At 43.5% G+C, this 20,278-nt stretch overlaps 1 protein-coding gene and 2 long non-coding RNA genes across 5 annotated transcripts in view; all 3 read left to right on the plus strand.

Annotated features, from left to right (window-relative positions):
• Positions 1-15,033, plus strand: part of LOC145513376 (uncharacterized) — a 61,790-nt gene extending 46,757 nt beyond the window's left edge. Inside the window, exon 2 of the long non-coding RNA XR_014059341.1 lies at positions 11,106-15,033. This is a non-coding gene — a long non-coding RNA (uncharacterized LOC145513376). The remainder of the gene's footprint in view (positions 1-11,105) is intronic.
• Positions 1-20,278, plus strand: part of PELI2 (pellino E3 ubiquitin protein ligase family member 2) — a 384,698-nt gene that overhangs the window by 298,417 nt on the left and 66,003 nt on the right. The window lies entirely within an intron of this gene.
• On the plus strand, positions 1,048-6,691 carry LOC145513379 (uncharacterized). The gene is made up of 2 exons (XR_014059344.1): positions 1,048-2,140; positions 3,938-6,691. It is a non-coding gene; the product is annotated as an uncharacterized LOC145513379 (long non-coding RNA).

A 20,278-nucleotide genomic window follows, 5' to 3' on the forward strand; every position in this document is an offset into this window, starting at 1 on the left:
TGGTGGTCTGATAACACAAACAGACTGATAGTGTCCCTTCCTGTGGCCGGTTCAGCAGCCATGTACTCTTATTATTTTGTGGGACATCTCCTTTCACAGAATGTAATCTGGGCTGTTTGTTTGTTTTAATAGCTAGCTGATTTTGCATCTGAGTTTTCTGTTGTTGCTGCTTAATAGCTACCTGATTTTGCACTTAAAGATTTTTTTTTCCCCTATTCTGATGCTCAAAATTAGTCTAGTGTTTAAAACATAAGCCAAGAATTTCATTTTCTTCTTATTTATACCTTTATGGTTGCAGAGCAGAGAAGTTTGCCCAGGTGGATCTTTTGATAACAAAAATGACTGGTTGTTGAAACCCACGTTGCTGCTTTTTTAATTGTTGTCCATTTGGACATATTTGAGGACTGTGTAGAAACCTTCTGTTGTATAGAAGTTTGTGTTTTGTGACAAATTTTAAGGCTAATTTACTGCTGCCTACTCTTGTACCTCCTAGAAGTTTTCCTCTTATTTTTTTCCTGAGAGATGGAAATGTTATTCTGCTTTGTGGTTACTACATTCAGACAGTCAGATCTGTGTGTGTGTGGTTTGTGTGTGTGTGTGAGAGAGAGAGAGAGAGAGAGGGAAAGGGGGGCAGGGAGAGAGAAGAAAGAGGAGGAGGAGGAAGAAGGAGAAGAGAAAAAGAAAGAAGAGGAAGGAGAGTTAGGGAGAGAGGGAGGCAGACAGGATTTGATTTGCCAAGAAGATTACAGGCTCAGCTACCAAAAGCTGTTGGTCTGAAGCCGTATCTGTAGTGTACAGTATGATTCACACACAGAAAATGTGTCACAATTAAATGTGATGAGAGTTTAGTTCTCAAAGATGGCATATATGAAGAGGGTGGTTATGTCATGCTGTGAGCGTATTAAAGCAGCTGACAACATTCTTGTGCTGCTTTTGCCTGGACTTTATAGGATGCCTGGTTCTTAACGCTTTCTTGAGCATGACCAGGTTGATGATCCTCTTTTTCCTTTACCTTCTTTACTAATAGTAAGCAGATTCCTAAGAAGTGAAGGTGTCTTCAGACACAAGCCATTTGGTGTATCCATGTCTCTTTAATTCTTCATAGATTTTTTTCATTAATGTTAACTTTGCCCAAAGTTAAAAACTGTTTTCAACTCTAGTTCAACATTCTAGCTGTTTCCAGTGTCCAGGCCCCTTTCATCATCCTTTTCCTCCCCCAGTAGCTACTAGATGATCTGTTTTGCCCCTTAGCGCTCAGCTCTCACAGCTGTCTCTCACCTTCTGCAGCCACCTCTCCATCAGTTGGAAGCTGCCTGCCGCAGTCAGGATCAGCAAGGAAGCCACTCAGGGGTCTGAGAGCTGCCAGATGCTACAAGGGGATCCTTAACCGTACTCCCAGGGCTCATTTGTTTTTAGACTCTTCTTAGCTGACTGATTATTCCAATAGATGGGGAAAGTTATACTGTGATTGGCAAACTAAAGAGTGACCCAGCTCACCTTCATTTAATCCAGCTGCATTCATTTGTCTATTTCTGTGTCCTAGAACCCTGCCCTCTTCCTGTGTGAGACCACTGACATCCTCACAGAAAGTGCCCCTTGTTGTGTCTGTAAGGGACACAGGCTCTTTAAAAACGCTTGGGTTGAAAAACTTGCTGCATAGATTACTTAAGGGTTCTGCTAATGCTTTCCATCGCTCTATTAACGCTTGCCGCGGAAATCCAATCGTAAGCAGTCCAGGTAAACGGTGAACCAACGCAGACACGGAGAACTTGTCTATTTCGCCAAATGTGTTTCTGACCTGCAGGCTGCAGGCACTCAGTGGCAGCCTGTTCATTGTATCTGATCTCTTCACAACGCACCGGATGAGGGGTACCCTGCAGATATGTTCCTGATGCTGGCTGCCTGTGATGGAACACCGTCACCAGCGCTGGGGCAACAGCAGTGGGCCGCGCGCCTGCAATGATGGTTTCATTCTCTGCAGCTTGGAAGGCAGATTAATTTGATTTGTGCACAGGCACACAGGCAGGGGAGTGTTCTACTGTTTGACGCACAGATGACAATCTGGCTGGAAGCTAGCAATTGGAGGGAAATAGCTGAAAACAAAATGATAGTTTTGAAGGCAACATAGTTACAAGACACAGTAGGTATCTATCATTTTCTTCTGAAAATCAAAATTTTCACCATGGAAAAAGCACCCAGAAACCAAGCAGTGCCCTCCTTGTGTTTTAGCATTTATATAACAGTTTGTATAGAAGGACACCGTTGTATAAAGTGATTCCAGTATGGTTGGTTAATTTTGCCAAAACCACAAGATGAAACAATTAGTATGTTTGCTCTTTTTGATTTGAAAATTTTAAGAGTATCTCAGTGTAAAGTGGGGGTGGAGGAGGGTGAAACCTGCCCTGTGGCTGAAGGGGGCAGTCCAGCTTGGTGGGAGCATCACTTGAAAATCTAGCTCTCTGCGTGAATAATTGGTAGAGAGCCACCACCAAGCTCAGGAGGAGCTAACGGAGGGATGTGAAGTGGGAACTAGGAAGCAGAAGATATCCCCAAGCAGTGCCAACCTCAGTGACTGAAACCCAGAATCCTATAAGGACAAACAGCTGCGCGATTGAACTTAACACGGATATTACACTTATTCACGGTTTTCAGAAACACGTAAGAGTGCTGTGAAGGTGATAAGAGACACGTCACCTGGTTGATGAGACAGACAAACAGCTAAGCCCCGTGTGGCTCTGTGCCATCAGGGCAGACCAGACACGGCCACCCTCACTCTGGAAGCTGAGCTGTGTTTGGCAGATCACACCTGAGACTGAATGTCTGCCCCTAAAGCAAACACACACCGTGTGGGAGGCTTCATTTAGGCAGCTGAGGAGGAAAGCTATTTAAGGAGCTCAGCCTATCTAAGATTCTGAAAGGAATGGCTCAGGTGACTAGTTGAAGGAGTGACAAGCAGGTGGAGGTGAGGTGACCAGAGAGGGTCACATGGAGAATACGGAGAGGTGGCTTCCTGGCCTCAGCCCTGAGGTGTTGGCAGCAGATGCTAAAGATTTGCCTGCCAACTGTTGAAGCAAAAATCAGAAATAAGCACACTTTTCTTCAGTGTCCCAGCCTCCACCTACCCACGACGCTCAGGAATAATCATTTCATTTTATAAAACAAACTATAGAAGCCTCCTGTTGGCCTAACCTGGGATCTAAAAGTGTCTCTAGCTGCCAGGATAGCAGGGTCTTACACCTTCAGTAACACTGAAATACAAACCCAGGGGTGCCGGCAACACTGGCGTTGAGAAGTCTCCCGCCTTTTTCTTTTCTGTAGATGAGCAAAGGAAAATGTTACGCAAGGACACCTTCAGCTGTTCAAACATCAGTGATGAGTGATTCTGTACAGATGAATTTTATAAGTAGTTGGTGGTGTAAGATTCCCATTTTATTTTAATCTTCTTTTGGGTTATTATGTTCTCCCTCAACACATTGTTCATATTTGTTGTTCTTACTTCCCTTTTATGAAAGAGGGGTGACCGTGCCCAGTGAATAGAATTGTGACAAGCTCAACATACGCATCCCAATAGTGCGTGGCTGCCAGAGGAAGAACAGTGTGAAGTTTATCTCTGCCTCATCCCTCCCACAAAGGGAACACAGAGCACTTGGTGGTTGACTGCAGTAACTGTGTTACTAACTGTGTTAGGGTATATGCCCTCTGGAGAAGGCAATGGCACCCCACTCCAGTACTCTTGCCTGGAAAATCCCATGGACAGAGGAGCCTGGTGGGCTGCAGTCCATGGGGTCGCGAAGAGTCGGACACGACTGAGCGACTTTACTTTCACTTTTCACTTTCGTGCATTGGAGTAGGAAATGGCAACCCACTCCAGTATTCTTGCCGGGAGAATCCCAGGCACGGGGGAGCCTGGTGGGCTGCCATCTATGGGGTCGCACAGAGTCGGACACGACTGAAACGACTTAGCAGCAGCATATTCCCTCTGGGCATAACTGGCTGGCCAATGTCCTTTTTTAGTTTAGGACTGCTTTAGAATTTTTCTGCCTCCTTTCCTTAAGTTTTTTTAAAAAATAAAAGTTAACTGAGCTCCTGCTGTGTTATGCTAGGGGCTTTTATCTGTGTCAACTCATTGAATTTTCATGTAAAGCTATCCCCCTTCTTTGGTTTTCATATGTATGGCTTAAAGTTAAATACATTTTGTCACTGCCATACAGTTTTCCAGTTCCAGCAGTCTTTTGCCTGATAAAGATCGGAGACAGCAAAGACTTAGTTCTCTTGATTCCTCTAGGTAGATTTCTCTCACATCATTACTGGAAGTATTGGAAATGCTAGGTAACACCAGCATTGAATGGCACTTTACAAGGTAAGAGTAACAACATCTCATATATTTAGTAGGTGGTTACCACGTGCCAGGCACTGTTCAAAACTCATTATTTGTTTATTTCAATTAAAACAGCTCTATTTGACTTAAAGATGAACCCTATCCACAGGAAAAGATGTACTAATGTAATACTGTGCCTTAAAATGAAAAATATTTTTATCAAAGAGAACACAAAAAGGTTTTGTTTTGAGGGAAGACCAGTCTTTTTAGTTCTTAATGCTGACATAAAGGGGCAGGGAACAGAGCTAGCCTTAGTCCTGCAGAGGAGAAAGTGAGGTGCTCTCTGGGCAGATGCTGCCCCTGGGCTGCCAGACGTGGTTACAGGATGGTGCTTTGGTGCAAAGTGGAAAAAGGCCTCCTTTTCTATGGCAGACACCGTCCATCATCAGGGTGTGTGGCCAGAGAACCAAGTGCAGCCTGGCTTTCAACCCCTTGTGTGTGAGACACAGCTTGGCTTTACTCTGCAGGGCAGCTCTGGGGGATGGTTGTGTGTATAGAGAGAGGGGTGGGAAGGCTGCAAAGATGTCCAAGGAGAAGGGGCAGGGAGTGAATCTAGGACAAAATGGGCAAAATGATACATTGTTTGCTGGTTCCCAGTCTAAGGACTTTCAGAATGGGAGCAGGGAAGAAAGGCTGTGCCCACCTCTGCTCAAGGCATATAAGGCAGTTTGGTCCCTGAAGTGACCCTTGATTCCATGACCTCATTCATCTCCAGAGGCTCTGGCCAGGACCCACCAGGGGGCTCTGCAAAGCCCAGGAAAGTCAGGCTGCTCTTAACCACCTCCTGCCACCAGAACAGTTTTTCTTTCTTAAGCTTAACTTCCTTGCCTGGTCATTTCTCTTAACTACAGTATTTAAACACAGAGTTTAGTCCTAGGGAGCTGAGCTTATTCTTAAGGAATAGAGCTTATTCTTTAGGAGTGAAGCTTATTCCTAGACTCCCAAGGCTTTCGGGGAGCAAGGACATAGAGACATTGGAGGACTGGTATGAAGTGTGGTGGCTCTTTGACATTCTCCCCCTTGGTCATAGGTGGGGTTCTCCTGAACAAACTGATTCCCTGCTACTGAACTTTCCTCAGCCCAGAGGTTGTGAGAGCTATCACAACCTGTTTGAAGAACCGCCGGGTCTATCCCTGCAAGACCCCCACATATTATTCTCTTCCCCCTGTGGATTGCAGATGTTCAGAGAAAGGCCACAGTTGTGGGTTGGATGCAGTCCTAATAATAGGAAAGCAAAATACGGAAGCAAATATGGGTTGGATGTGGAGAAAGGAAAATCTAGTTGTAAAAGAGCCGTTGTGTAAAAGGATACACATCTTGATTATTTCTTTTCATACTAGAAAATATTCAATCATTTATTCTTAGCTTCACTGACAGCCAGATGCAGATTTTAATACCACATGTAGTAACTTTCTAAAATTGCAGAAGAGTGCCAGAAATCACAGTGGGTTTTTTCTTTATTCATTTTTCACGTTCAGAAATAAACTCAAATTTCACACAAATCAGTGCTGTTTGCTGCAGTTCTAGAAGAAGATTAATTTGTGTGTGTATCATATAATACTTGTTTTCCTCCTCCCAACCCCCATTTTGGCAAATGGAGATGTATAAGGATGCTGAGATCAACATACTTTACAGTGCGTTTCTGAGGGAAAAAAATGACTTCATAGTCTGAAAAGTAATGGGGCAATACAAATTGGTCTTACGTGGAAATATGGATGAACATGGCTTTTAAAAGGAGAGAAGAAGACTGAGGAATGTGTGTCTGCCCTTTAAAAGTTCTGGTTTAGAACACATGCCAGGTTCAGAAGTATCTGAAATAATACCTAGATGATTTGGATATCCCTTTGAATGGGCTGGTTTCACGCAGAGGGCTTCATGTTCAGTTGGAGGAATAGTACTTGGCTTTGGTAAAGTGATTTGATATTGCTCTCAGACATGGAGACTTGTGACTTAGACTCAGGGAAAAACACGGTCTTTGCTCGGGCACCCATTTACTTAATCTATCCCAAATTGCATATCCCAGCAAGGGGTGACCCTGGCTGGTGTGCTCAGCAGTATTTGTTAAGTTTGGGTTTCCTTACTAGGCAAGTCCACTGCTATCTTGCCCTCTAGTGGCTTTTTAAAAGCTCCTTAATAGCCAGGACATGGAAGCAGCCTAGATGCCCATCAGCAGATGAATGGATAAGGAAGCTGTGGTACATATACACAATGGAATATTACTCAGCCATTAAAAAGAATACATTCGAATCAGTTCTAATGAGGTAGATGAAACTGGAGCCTATTATACAGAGTGAAGTAAGCCAGAAAGAAAAACACCAATACAGTATACTAACACATATATATGGAATTTAGTAAATCGGTAAAGATAACCCTGTATGTGAGACAGCAAAAGAGACACAGATGTATAGAACAGTATTATGGACTCTATGGGAGAGGGCGAGGGTGGAATGATATGGAAGAATGCCGTTGAAGCATGTAAATTATCATATGTGAAACCAATCGCCAGTCCAGGTTCAATGCATGATACAGGGTGCTTGGGGCTGGTGCACCGGGATGACCCGGAGGGATGGGATGGGGAGGGAGGTGGGAGGGGGGTTCTGGAAGGGGAAAACATGTACACCCATGGCTGATTCATGTCAGTATATGGCAAAACCAATACAATATTGTAAAGTTAAAAAATAGATAGATAAACTAATTAAAAAAAAAAAAGCTCCTTAATAGTTCACTCTGAAATTTAGCTGGTAAAATTGTGGCTCTTGAGAAAAGGGTCATCTGTTCAAAGTTCAGTAAGGACAGAATTCCTACAACAGAATATGATGTTTTCTATCTTTCCTTTTAGAAACTGAGCTCACGGATGAGTTCCACTCACTCTAGTTTGTCAGAATTTTGTTTTCATTATTAACTCGTGAACACAAGTCAGAACCTTTGTGGTATATTTTATATGTAACAGAGGTTTTGCTACCTTTGTGCAGGGTTTCTCAGCCTCCGTTTTAAGAAGGTAATCTTTTCTTCATTGGGCTTAGGAGACTCGGAAAACATCCACGTGTAAAACTATAGTTGGATCAAAATGTAAAGACCTGGTTCCATGTCTTCTCCTCTGTCTGCTCTGCTGCCTTCTCCGGGTCCCCTCCTGCTCTGTACACAGTCCTGTCCCGGAGGAGCTGTGCTGCTCATCTGTTTGTTCCTCCCTTGGGGCTCTGCATAATTTGGGGGTCTCGGGGTGTGCAGATACCTGTGTGTCTTCGGTATATGTGTCCCCAGAGCCTACCATAATGCGGGGTGCTTTGTACACAGAAAGTGAATAAGAACATCTCCTCACGTGTGTGTGATCAGTCCTTGGTAAAGACGACCAAAGAGAACAGAGTCTGACCTGGGAAACAGGGAAAGGATAGGCCCGTCCGAGGGTTCCGAGCAGCTGTATGAACTTGGGCTCTGGAGAGCCAGGCTGAGTTGGGCATCGGGCCAGTGTTAGGAGAACAGTTTTGAAGCAAGGCAGATGGGCTGGCTTCTCCAGAAATCTGGGTGTCTGAGAATTCCAGCTGAGCACAGAGTGAGGAAGGAGGTAAAAGAAGCAGAAGTGACAGTGACCCCAAGGCTCTTAAGAGCTAGAGGAGCAACTGGAAATTAGAAAGAACCCCTGCAGACGGCCTCTGTGTGCTGAGCCTTTCCTGGAGTTCCATGGGTGATGGGGGAGGGTGCCACCACTGACCTGGACTGGGCGTGCTTTCAGGTGGGGGCCTGTGCTGCTGTGTAAGGCACCGTGTCCTGGGCTGCGCTCCTGCGGACATGCGGGGGAGCTGCAGTGAAGGAAGACAGGGGCCATGGGCCCGGCCAGCAGTATTCCCTCTGCAGGAGAGCCCTAGTCTGCTGTGGGTCTTCTCCATTCTGTTTTTCTTGTCCTAGAGGAGCAGAAGCTAGCAGAGGAACATGGGGGGAAACCTGGGCAGAAAAGCCTTCTGACTTGGGGCAGCCCCCAAAAGTGCTTCCCCACAACTGCCCTTCCATGGTTGCCCACTTCCCCAGGGTGAGGAGGGGGGCACTCCCTACTCTGCTGCTGCTGCTGCTAAGTCGCTTCAGTCGTGTCCGACTCTGTGTGACCCCATAGACGGCAGCCCACCGGGCTCCCCCGTCCCTGGGATTCTCCAGGCAAGAACACTGGAGTGGGTTGCCGTTTCCTTCTCCAATGCATGAAAGTGAAAAGTGAAAGTGAAGTTGCTTAGTCATCCGACTCTTAGCGACCCCATGGACTGTAGCCTACCAGGCTTCTCCGTCCATGGGATTTTCCAGGCAAGAGTCCTGGAGTGAGGTGCCATTGCCTTCTCCGCTCCTTACTCTACTGATCCCCATTCCAGTGTTTAGGATCCATGTGTCCTGTGGAAATGCAGCCCAGGATTGCTGCTCTCCATCTATGTGATGGGTCCCCTCTCTCCAGAAGAGTCTTTGGATTCCAGTTATCAGGAGTAAAGAGGTACCCTGTTAATTCATCATTGTGCTTTTTTTCCTAAGCCACTTGGATGGATTTCGGGGCTTTCCTGGTGGCTCAGATGGTAAAGAATCTGCCTGCAGTGCTGGAGACCCAAGTTCAATCCCTGGGTCAGGAAGATCCCCTGGAGAAGGGAATGGCAACCCACTTCAGTATTCTTGGCTGGAGAATTCATGGACAGAGGAGCCTGGTGGGCTACAGTCCATGCGGTTGCAAAGAGGCAGACATAACTGAAGTGACTAACACTGGATGGATTTCAGACCAAATTTCTAAATAAATATACAGAGAATTAAATATCCCTACAATTTTGTTGATTTCGTATGCTTGTACCCAAATTACTTGAATTCCTGGCTTAGTCTCCCTTCCAGACATAGATGTATTGACACTTGGGTTAAGGTGACAGTTATTTGTGAGCTATTAAAACTTCCTGAATGGACCTTTTCATTCATTTTATTGGAGAAAAAAAATCACACTTTGGGGCTTCTATGTTACAATGGACTGGTGTTCTGTTTTGTTTGCTTAAGCATACGTTGTAAAATTCTAGGGTACGTTGACTAGTATTTAGTGAACTTTATATCTTACTTTAACCAGCACTTAAATGACCATGTTTCGTGAAAATCAACTTTTACAGAACAGACACTTTAGGAGGGATTATTCACACTACAAAACAACTTTTTGCTATTAGTTATGATGAAATAACTTGCCACACAGTGTTCTTTTAAATAGAAGGCCCCCAGGACTCTAAAATGAGTTTTCTGTACAAAAACTTAAATGTCTGTGGAAATTTTCAGGACTGTGACTGTTGTATAAAATGAAAATGTACCGCTTGTCATTAGTTATATTTTATTTTTTTTTTAATTTGTCTTGCAGAGATTTCAGAGATATACCAATCTGGCATTTTTCTTATACCTTTCTTCTTCTATATTAAAATTATTACCAAATTCTTCTCCTTCTACTTCCTCAGCAGTTCAGCCCGGAAGCCACTAGGTGGGACCAGGCAAGGTAGCTGTGTGGGAAAGAAGTGGGTGTGGACCATGGTGATACAGCTGGGGTGAAGAGGGTGTCATCTTAAGAGGGACAGCCCAGCACTGCTGTCAGAACCTGAGGAAGGCAGCCACACGGGGGGAGCGGGGCGCGGCTGTGACCTGGTTTGGGGTAAGGAGGGCAGCCTGGTGTGGGGTGTTAGATCCTGAGGGGTGAGATGGGACCTGGGTGGTGTGGCGTATGGCAGTATTAACCTGTTTGATGCCCAAATAGAATGAGGAGTTTTCCCTACCGGGATCAGAGTCAGTCAGCATTGAGATGAAGTGCATATAAGTTGGACCGAATACGTTAAGTACATCAGGGAAAATGGAAGCCAGGTTTCTCACTTCTGAGAGGGGAATTACAAATATGGGAAGGGAGAGAACTAGAGTAAATGCTGTGGTGCCAGGTTGAAATTGGAGGTATCGGTATGAACTCATGGACCTCTACAAACTTGGACATACAGAGACACAAGAGGCAGTGCCTCTCTCCTCAGTGCAGCGCCCAGGTGTGTGCTCTGACGGCCTGAGGGGAGCAGCGCTCCAGCGGCGGTGAGCCCACCCAGGATAGAGATCTTAGTGGCTAAAGACCATTCTTCTCTGAAAGGAACCAGGACTCCTTGGAGAAACGACCCAAGTCCAGGGCCTGAGGAGGGAAGGTGCAAGGTGAGCCCCAACATTATGTTGTCTGAAAAAGTAAGGAAGGGCTCAGAACATGACGAAGGCGTGTCAGAAGAACTCAGGAGTTATTCCTTTCATATCACCTCCTGACAGAAAGTTGACGCTGTAGCAGATGAGTTGTTAACTGCTCCAGAAGTAGTTAATAAGACCACAATGTTAAGAAAAAATATTAACCATGACACATATAGTGTCAGAACATCTCTCTCCATATTCGGATACTTTTCACCGAAATCTTTAAAAACGCACGTTTTTCTTAGAGGGAGACAGAAATCTTACTGTGATCGCTCAGTGCATGTGGTCCACTCTCCTCGGCAGTGCTGTGGTAACTTTGATAGGACCTTACTGCTTTAGGATTTGTTACACAGTCATCTCCTGTTCTAAGGGGACTTGCCCCAAAATAAACCATCCTATATGAGCTGAGAGATAACGTGCATATTTGCTTTGGTTTCCCAGCAGTGGATCATTTCCTGTGTTCACTGAATGAAATACTAGAGAGTTCTTCAATGTTTGTTCTGACCTTTCTCTCTCCTTTCTTGTACAGAATCCTCTGTACAGCATCAGTACATCAGTTGATGATGATCTTGGCCTTTGTGGTGGCCAAAAACACGTCAAGATGCCAGGGGTGGTTGCTGTGTTGTGGTTGGGACTTTTCTGATGCCAGAAGAAACATCCTAAGGCTTCCCAGATGGCTCAGTGAGTAAAGAATCTGCCTGCAGTGCAGGAGACACAGGAGACGGGGATTTGATCCCTGGGTCAGGAAGATCCCCTGGAGAAGGGCAGGGCAACCCACTACAGTATTCTTGCCTGGAGAATCCCATGGACAGAGGAGCCTGGCAGGCTACAGTCCATAGGGTGGCAAAGAGTCGGACATGACTGAAGCGACTGAGCTCGCGAGAAATATCCTAGAGCTAGGTCAGGTAGGGTTGACTGGGGACAAGGAGCTATAAAGTCACCGCTGAGAGTTCTTGGGGGAGTTTAGGGCAGCTGGGCCTCTCTTGTTCTTGCTTATTGTCTTTGTGAGTCTACTCCGGTCTCTTTTCTCCCTTCATCTCTCTGCTATGTAGGTTCTCCATGCTTGTGCCTTCAACCTGGAGGTGGTCCCTGTTGTCTTCTGAAACCCCGGTTCACCTTGCCAGCTCTCACCTTCTCTCTGTGCTGAGGGGTGGCACGTCTGTGTGTCACTTAGATGCCTTTTCAGAGCCAGGCCTAGAGCCACCGGCCAGCCTGTGAACTGACTGCCCCAGACTCAGACTGCCGGCCCTGGCATGGTCACTCGTGTACAGGGCATGGCCGTGTCAGAATCATGCAGCCTGAGCCTCACCACTCAGGATGCAGTTGGATGAGCGGGACCTGTTCATGGAGAGTCATGGCAGATCTAAATCTTGCAGTTTTATGAAAGGTCGGAGGATGAATGTTTTCCTTTCTAATGCATGAGCATCTCCCCTGCAGAAGAGAGGTATCGGCACAGTTTTCTAGTTGGCTCATCCCATCCTGCTTTTAAACCACAGAGGAGGTGCTGAAGGGAGAGGCATTTCTGCATACTTTCAGGTGCAAAGGCATATCCTGTTTCTGGATGCTGGGGTTAGGTCTCTGTGTGTGCGTGCGTATGTGAGCGCATGTGTGTGCACGCTGCTTTTAATTCACTTGGATTAGTTTTATGACTACAGGAATCAAATTCTGGAAGTAGTTTAACTTTTGGAATTTGCTTTTGCATTTGTTTTGGTGCTAGTGGGACTCCACTCCCTCATGCCTCTTTGTCTGCATTTTCCTAGATATTTGGTGGGATATTGGAAGAGGTTGCATTAGGAGCTTCTAGCTGCATAACCTTGTTTAAACTCGACTGAACATTTGACAGGTTCAAAGCTCCAGTTTAACATCTGTTCCCATGTGTATTGCATCAGTCTAATAAACCTATTTCTATTCATCCCTCTGACTCATCACCATCCACTTTTGAGGGTTAATAGTGTTTGGACCGTGGCAAACTTTCCCAGAGAAGGAACCGTATGAGGCACTGCCAGGGTCCTGAACTTCAAGCAGCACCAGGTATCTTTTTATGGGGTCATTGAAACCAGTGGCACGAGAATGCTGCTGTCCTTGGATGACTTTGCCTGACACGTTCTATAGATGCACATTAGTATTCAACTCGAGCGCTAAGGAAAGAGCATTGGGTAATGGAGAGTCCACTTTAAACTTGGGTTAACCTCTCTGTTTTGTAGTGAAATTTCCCAGTGTTTGGTTTTGTTTTAGTTCCACATTCTGTTAGCTGAAGACTCTGACTTGGAACCCATACCAGTAAGACCATTTCCCCTTTTTCCTCGATTGCCTTTGACAGTGAAAGTGGCAAATGAGTTTAGCGTGAGGGTGAGAATTTCCAAGTGGCAACAGCTGCTGCAGAATTCAGGTATCACTCTAACACGTTTTGTATTTGTTGTAATTTTTGCTTAAACAACTCTTTTGTGAGTTTGATAGAATCAGTTTGTAAGTTTAACCACTTCTACCTATGCTAGGATGTTTCAAAATAAGCATACTTGTTGATTTAAAATACATGTTCAGGACTTCGCTGGTGATCCAGTGACTGAGACCTTGCCTTCCAATGCAGGGGGTGTGGGTTCGATCCTTGGTCAGGGAGCTAAGAGCCTACAATGCCTTGTGGCCAAAAAAAACCAAGCCATAAAACAGAAGCAATATTGTAACACATTCAATAAAGACTTTAAAACTGGTCCACTTAAAAAAGGTAAAACATGTGTATACAGACATGTATAGACAAGAACTTCCACAGCCTTGTTCTAGCTACAACTCTTTGTACATAAATAAGCTAGTCTAATGATTACCAGGAAGAGACTTTGATACTCAGGTTTTGATTATGCTGTAAGTATTAACTTTTACAACAGTTCTAATAGTAAGATGCTTTTGAAGAATGAATGAGACTCAGCCTATGCAGAATCCTAGCCAGCTTAGAGTATCGTGTGTATGGTACATGTTTATACATGTCATCTGCCTCAATTCTGTTTTTGACAAATGCAGTAGCTAAAGCTTTTGTAATTCTGATTCTCGGTTTTTGCTGGCTCTTAACTCATGGTGTCTTACATTTGTGTGTTGTTGTTGTTGTTTTTTTCAGTTTTCACTGTGAATTCATAATCCTTAGATTCTATCTGTGGGAATTTTCTCCCATCAGAGTTGAGGGTGGATTTCCCAAGAGAGTAATTGCCTTTGCTTCTCCCAGATGAATGGAGTCCTCTCCGACCTTCAGAATCCCCAGAAACTCAGCTTTCAACTTGAGGTGTTTTGGAGCTCAAGTTATTTCTGCCACAAACTTGTATAAAGCCTGACTTGTGGTTCTGAATTCTTGGAGGTACAGTAATCTCCTCTCTTCACTTAGCACCACGATTTGAGGCAGGCAATTGTCTTTGTAGTCCTGAAGTATCAGTTTACTTCTATCAAACACTGAGGGTGTGGTCCCCTGGTTTGTCCCCAAAGAAGCTCCTTTTGGGAGGTTTTTGTTTTGTTTTTCCCTGCCTCTAGCACCACTGTGAGACTGTGAAAACAAAAGCGGAAGTCCACCCAGACCAGCAATTGCGCCCAAGACAGAAAGCACTTCTAGTCTCTTGTTTGTGTTTGTGTGTGTGCTCAGTCGCTTAGTCGTGTCCAAATCTTGGCAGCCCCATGGACAGAGGAGCCTGGTGGACTATAGGCCGCCAGGCTCCTCTGCCCATGGAATTTTCCAGGCAAGAATACTGGAGTGGAGTGTCATTTCCTATTCCAGGAGATCCTTCTGACTCAGGGATCGAACCCGCGACTCTTGAGTCTCCTGCTTTCACTTATCTTTGGCTTCCAATATGCCTTACTAACCAATCAGGTCATAGCTAGCTATTTTTTAATGCTTTCCCCAGTATTTTTAGGTTTCAGTGTGAGAATCACTCAGAGCAATGACTTGGACAAATCGCTGGAAATTGATAAAGTTTTGAGTTATTTCTTAATACTGCTTTGAACCTTTCTCAATTTCACTGGTGTATTTGCCACTGCAGGACCATTTTATAGAATCGTGTCAGACGGGCATCCAGATGCCACTTTAACATTCATTGCTCACCGCTTGCTTAGAATCCCATTCCGTTCAGACAAGTCTGATGTTTAGATCCTTTTTTTCTTCCACGAAACTAAATTCTAGCTCTCTCTAATTCTCCCGTTGCTTAATATTCTGCTCCTTGAAGCAAGACAAGGTAAATCTCCCTTTTTATTGTGGCATGATCTGAGATCTCCATCCCCAAACGTCAGGATTGTTGATATCTCTACTTGGTATCTAGTTTGTCAGCTCCTCAGGCATTGCGTATGCAGAACTGTATCAGATATTCTCAGGATGGCCTCACCGTGTCCTCGTGTGCGGACTCCCTAGCCACTTGCTCTCTGCGGCTTTCTGTAGTAGCTGTATCACCAGATTCATTCGATTCACTGAGCTAATGACCAGTTCTTCCCTACCCCCTCTCTCTCCCTCCTACTCCCCACCCTGATCTTTTTCATGCAAACTATTTTCAGCAGGATCTTATTTATCCTGAAAGATTGGATAATGTGCACCTTAAAAAGGTAATTCCTTTTGGAATGGGCATATTAAATATACCCTGATATTATTTTATTTATCTTAATAATTTCCTTGAATGGAAAATAATCTAGGAAACAAAAATTCTTCAGTTGTTAGTTTAAAACCCTAGCACACTGACTTGATACGTTGCCAGTCAATTCTGTCTGTAGAAGTTATTCACTTATAATTAATAACTAAATCTATTGAATTAATAATATGCCTCTTGCAGTTACAGTGACTCTTAAAAGATATTTTACAGAGGAGTTTCATTTACTATCTTTAATTTAAAGGAAGAGATTAAAGTTCTTAAAATTTCATTTTATCCAACGTTTGATGTCAATTACTATTTTATAGTGACTGCATTAATTAGTTAGATTTCCTGCTGATTTTGGCCTTCTAGTACATAATATATCAAAAAATCTATTAGTTATAATTTAGGTTCTCATCATAAATATTTTTAGAACACTGTTCCAGCAGGGGTGATAGCCGTTAAAGATGTTCCAGTTTTTAATCCATCTCTACAGTTATTTTGCTCTTCTCAAAATAAAACCTTGATCCATCCTTTTCCTGTTGTGATTTCCTGACTTTTGACTGTGAGGCTTGTTAGTTTTGTGTAGATTGACTGTAGTTATATGTCTGACAAGATACGTTCTAAATTTCAGACAATCAATTTGGTGTCTAATTAATCAGTTATTGAGATGATTCATGAAACTAATTATACAGGGACATAAAGCATGTGTCTGAAAGCCAACCAGTGGCAGTTTAAGTGCCTGTGAACATGTTTGACAAAGATGTTAACCAGGAGGATTTGTGGGTTAAAGTTATTTTAAGGAAATAACTTTGCTGTGAAAGGATTTGTTCAGTGAACTAGGAAGAGAAAATCCTTGCCTAGAGATGAGAGATTAGAAAAGTAACTATTTAGGAAGATAGCTGAAAGCTTCCTTCCAAGTGATTAAAGCAACTCAAGCAATAAATTAAGTATGCTTCATTGTTAATGGTGAAAAATGTTTTTTCGTTGATTTTGGTTGAAAGCATGAATTAACTCTAAATCCTATCACCTATTTTTTGAAGAGGACTTTTTATGCTATCATTTGTTAGTGACCTGGGGATTTTATCTTAAAGTAGAAAATCCTCTTAATAAAAGGGCTAAAATAATGAAAACTTGGAAACATTATTAAACCATAAGTGATAGTTACAACTCACCTTGGTCTGTATAGTTTCAGAACTGCAAAACAGTTGCCTTTATCAGTTTTAGATAATCTAGAAAAGAAGCAATATTCATATGTTCTTTCTTTGGAATTGAGAATAGGGAAAATAGTCTTCAAGAAGAGAGTATCTTAGAATATCTGCCATTTTAGAATTCTTGATCACGTTACAGGAGAAAGCCTGACTTACGTCTCACTCCTACTTGACGGGTGAGAACTGACTTTTTAAAGAGCAAACAGGAATGCAGTAATGCCCTCTTTGGTTAAGCATGCTCTAGACTTTTACTTTTAAACCTGCCTTTGTTATACTAATAACATATTTGTACAGTCCTTTCCTGTTTCTCTTCTCACTTGATTTCCACAAGAGCTCTGAGAGGCAGAATAAGCATTACATTTACCCTGTGTGTGTACATACATACACACATGTGCACACGTGACTGTATTGCAGCTGCATTTAACAAAGGAAGAAATCAAGAATTCAGCCAAGTGAAAGACTTGAATAGATCTACATAGTTTGTAGACTAGAGCCCAGGTCTTCTGAGTTCAGCGCTCTGTAAATGCTGCCCCCGCGCCCCCGCTGCGCGCCGCCCCCCCCAACTCTGTATGTACCACCCAACTCTACCTGTGGAGGGAAACTACTCTGGTTAGCACCTGCGATTTGGGAAGCCCTGCAGAAGAGCAGATGGAGCACAGAGCTCAGGGTGAGTCATGCTGGGCCCCTGAGGAAATGGGTGACATTGAGCAAGCCTCCAACTCCACGTTTCTTTACCTGTCATCAAGTCTTGGTCCCATTTCTTAATAGAAATGACAAGGAGGATGGATCATGTGGAATAGACAACTCAAGAACTAATCCACCAGGAGCAGAATGAGGTGGGGTTTAGAGATGAGGACCTGGATTCAGACTCTAGTCCCAGGGCTGGGGAACTGGCAGTGGCAGCAAGTCTCCTGACCCCTCTGAATGACCGATTTCTCATCCTTACTGTTGGACCAGATCGTGAAGGCCTTATATAAGCTCTGATAAGGATTTGGAAAGCTATTTCAAGGGCAGTGAGATGCCACAAAAGTAGTTTAAGCAGGGATGTGACGTGATCAGATGTCATTCTAGGTGCTGGGCAGAGGGCAAGACTCGAATTGGGGAGATCTGTTAGAGTAATCCAGTGGTGAAATAATGGAGAGAAGTGGATGGGTTCCAGAGATGTAAAGGAGGTGAAATTGACCAGCTCAGTAATTGTCCAGTAATTGTTAGGGTAAGGGGGAGGTTGGAGACGAAGATGATGCTGAAAGTGTGGACAAGGTTGTTATTGGTATTGGCAAGAAGAGTTTCATTGGCGTTATGGGAGTGGATGCCACATTTTAGAGAATTGATGAGTGAGGGGTTAATGAAGTCTTGGAGAGAATGCAAGAAGAGTACTCTTTATGGTTGGCCTTTAAGATGTTAGTATAGAGTGACAAGTGGAGGGAGATGAGGGTCAAGAGGAAGTTTTTAAGACAGGTAAGTCCTAAGCGTACATTTGAATGCCAACTTAAGAAGGCAGTCAAGGAGAAAGGGAGAAGCTACAGATTGTGGCGTGCCAGGCAAATTTTCATTATTGACTTTTGTGGTGGGAAACTGTGCCCTCTCTGGGCTTCCTGTGGATATCTGTCTGAACATGGGTAGTAGCATCATTTATACTATGCATCTGTCCTATGAAATTCTTCTCTAGATTATAACATATCCTACTTGCTAGATGGTTTTGTAGTTCTTTTTTCTGTTTTAAGCTCTCTTTATTTTTTGGTCTTGCCATGCAGCTTGTGGGATCTTAGTTCCCCAACCAGGGATCAAACCCTGGCCCCTGACAGTGGAAGCGTGGAGTCCTAACCACTGGACTGCAGGAAGACTATGAAGTCCCTGTAGTTATTTGTCTTAAAACCATATATTTATAGTTTAAAATTTTTTTAAGGTAATGTAAAACATATGCCTATTCTGTACCAGCAGGAAAAATCTCTTTATTACAGGACAGAGCAGGGCACGAGGACAGGGTGGAAAGAAGTCTTCCATCCCACAGCACATTGAGCCATTTCTGGGCACAAGATTTGGGCTATGGTATATGTACAGTCAGGGATGTCTCAGAGTGTCAGGTAAAGCTGAGTAGTCAACCTTTTTAGGGAGGAAATACTGATATTTGGAGTTTAAGGGTTGCTGGAGAAGGATTGCTTGTAGAGAGTCTATAGGCCTCTTGGGAAAAGAGGGACTAAGTCCATCCTTTGCCCCCTGACCCTCAAAGTCACAGAAGTATGTCAGGATGTGATGGTGACCACGGCCCCTAATCATTATGGGGAGGAATGTATCTGGCTAGAGGAAAGGTCTCTTTTGGAAGTGTTTGCTAAGAGCAGGAAAATGGTACCTTATTGAAAATTGGGAATCAAGTGAATGCCCACATGCTGAATAGTAAGATCTTCCATTGTCTTCCTTCTCTTGATTCCTGAAACAGTGGAAGTGAGACCAGTAACATCAGCCAGGAGATCTGAGGATTCTTCTCTGAGGAAACCCACCAGACCTAGAGAAAAAGACCTGCCAGCTGCCAAGTTTCAGAATTCTGTCCCCTTCAGCAAAACAGATGAGACTCTTGATTACTCAGAGCTGGGCCTCTAAGAAGGAAAGAACTAATAACTAAGTGCTTGGTAACCAGAGGCTAAAGCAGCTTTCAGTGATAGGAAGATCAAGGTGAATGTAGAACAGTGAGGAGGAAAAGAGAAGAACATTTGGGAATCAGTCAACTCATGAGTCCAACTCCTAACTAACGTGAGTTCCAGAAAAAAAGTAGTGGGGAGAAAACTACAAAGAAATGATTCAGGAAAATGTGTGTGCCTCCAGATTAAACGGGCCCAGCAGGTACAGACAAACCTTGTTCTTTTGTTCTACTTAGATTTATTGAGCAACTGCTCTATGACAGAAATATGGAAGAAAAGAAATATACTCATGGTGTGTGTGTGTGTGCACATATATATATATATATGAGGTCTGTAAATGTTTATACTCATATTTTAGACCCAGCTGTGAATATTAGGTAGATAGTCATAACCATGACAGCAGTGAATATTTAATAAAAAAAATTACTTTATATTAGCAAGATGAATGAGGGAAATCTGGCTGAGAAAGTTAAAGGCTCATCTTGCAAAATAGGAAGTCAAAATTAACATATAACTGAAAACCGAGAGAGAATAACTGGGTAGGTCATGTCACACTGAACCAATCTGCCAAGAAAGTCTGTGTAATTTCCACCCTGGTGTGACTTAAGACAGGATGGAAAGCAATCTTTCAACCTTTTGCTGATGACTTCTATGACCGGATTTTGTCTCTGGGGTAGGTGGGGTGGCTTTATCACAGTGAGATTCCTCAAGGAGCTATGCAAGCGTCTTAGGGCAGGCTTGTTTAACATACCCTTTCTAAGGAATACTCTTGGGTTACAAGGACTGCATCACTTTATTCTGACAAGCCCTGATCTCTGAGTTTGTTTTCTCCTATTTGAGAAGGAACACAGTATGGGAAAAATACAGGCTCTGGAGCTGGACTGCCTAGTCCCAAATCCTGGTTCTTTGTGACCTTGGGCAAATGAAGTCACACCTAAGTTTCCCCATCTATAAAACAGGGATAATAATACTACCTCCTTCCTAAAGTGATCGTGAAGAGTAAATCAGTTAATATATTAAATAGGTAAAATGGTTCAACTAGTGCATGGCACATAGCATACAGTTATACATTAGTTTATATTAATAATTTATTTCATTAACTTTATTATTTTCTGCTATTACACTTGTGTTGTCTTCTTTATTCAGTTCACAAAAATAGATCAGTAATTTAGAAGCGATTCATTGAAATATGAAAGGAGTGACAGAAATAGGAATGAAATACCACAGCTCAGAATAACATCATAAACATCAATAGCGACCAGAAAC

The sequence above is a fragment of the Giraffa tippelskirchi genome, chromosome 7 (assembly GCF_054371585.1).
Source record: "Giraffa tippelskirchi isolate mGirTip1 chromosome 7, T2T-mGirTip1v1.2.pri, whole genome shotgun sequence".
In the NCBI taxonomy this organism is placed as follows: domain Eukaryota; kingdom Metazoa; phylum Chordata; class Mammalia; order Artiodactyla; family Giraffidae; genus Giraffa; species Giraffa tippelskirchi.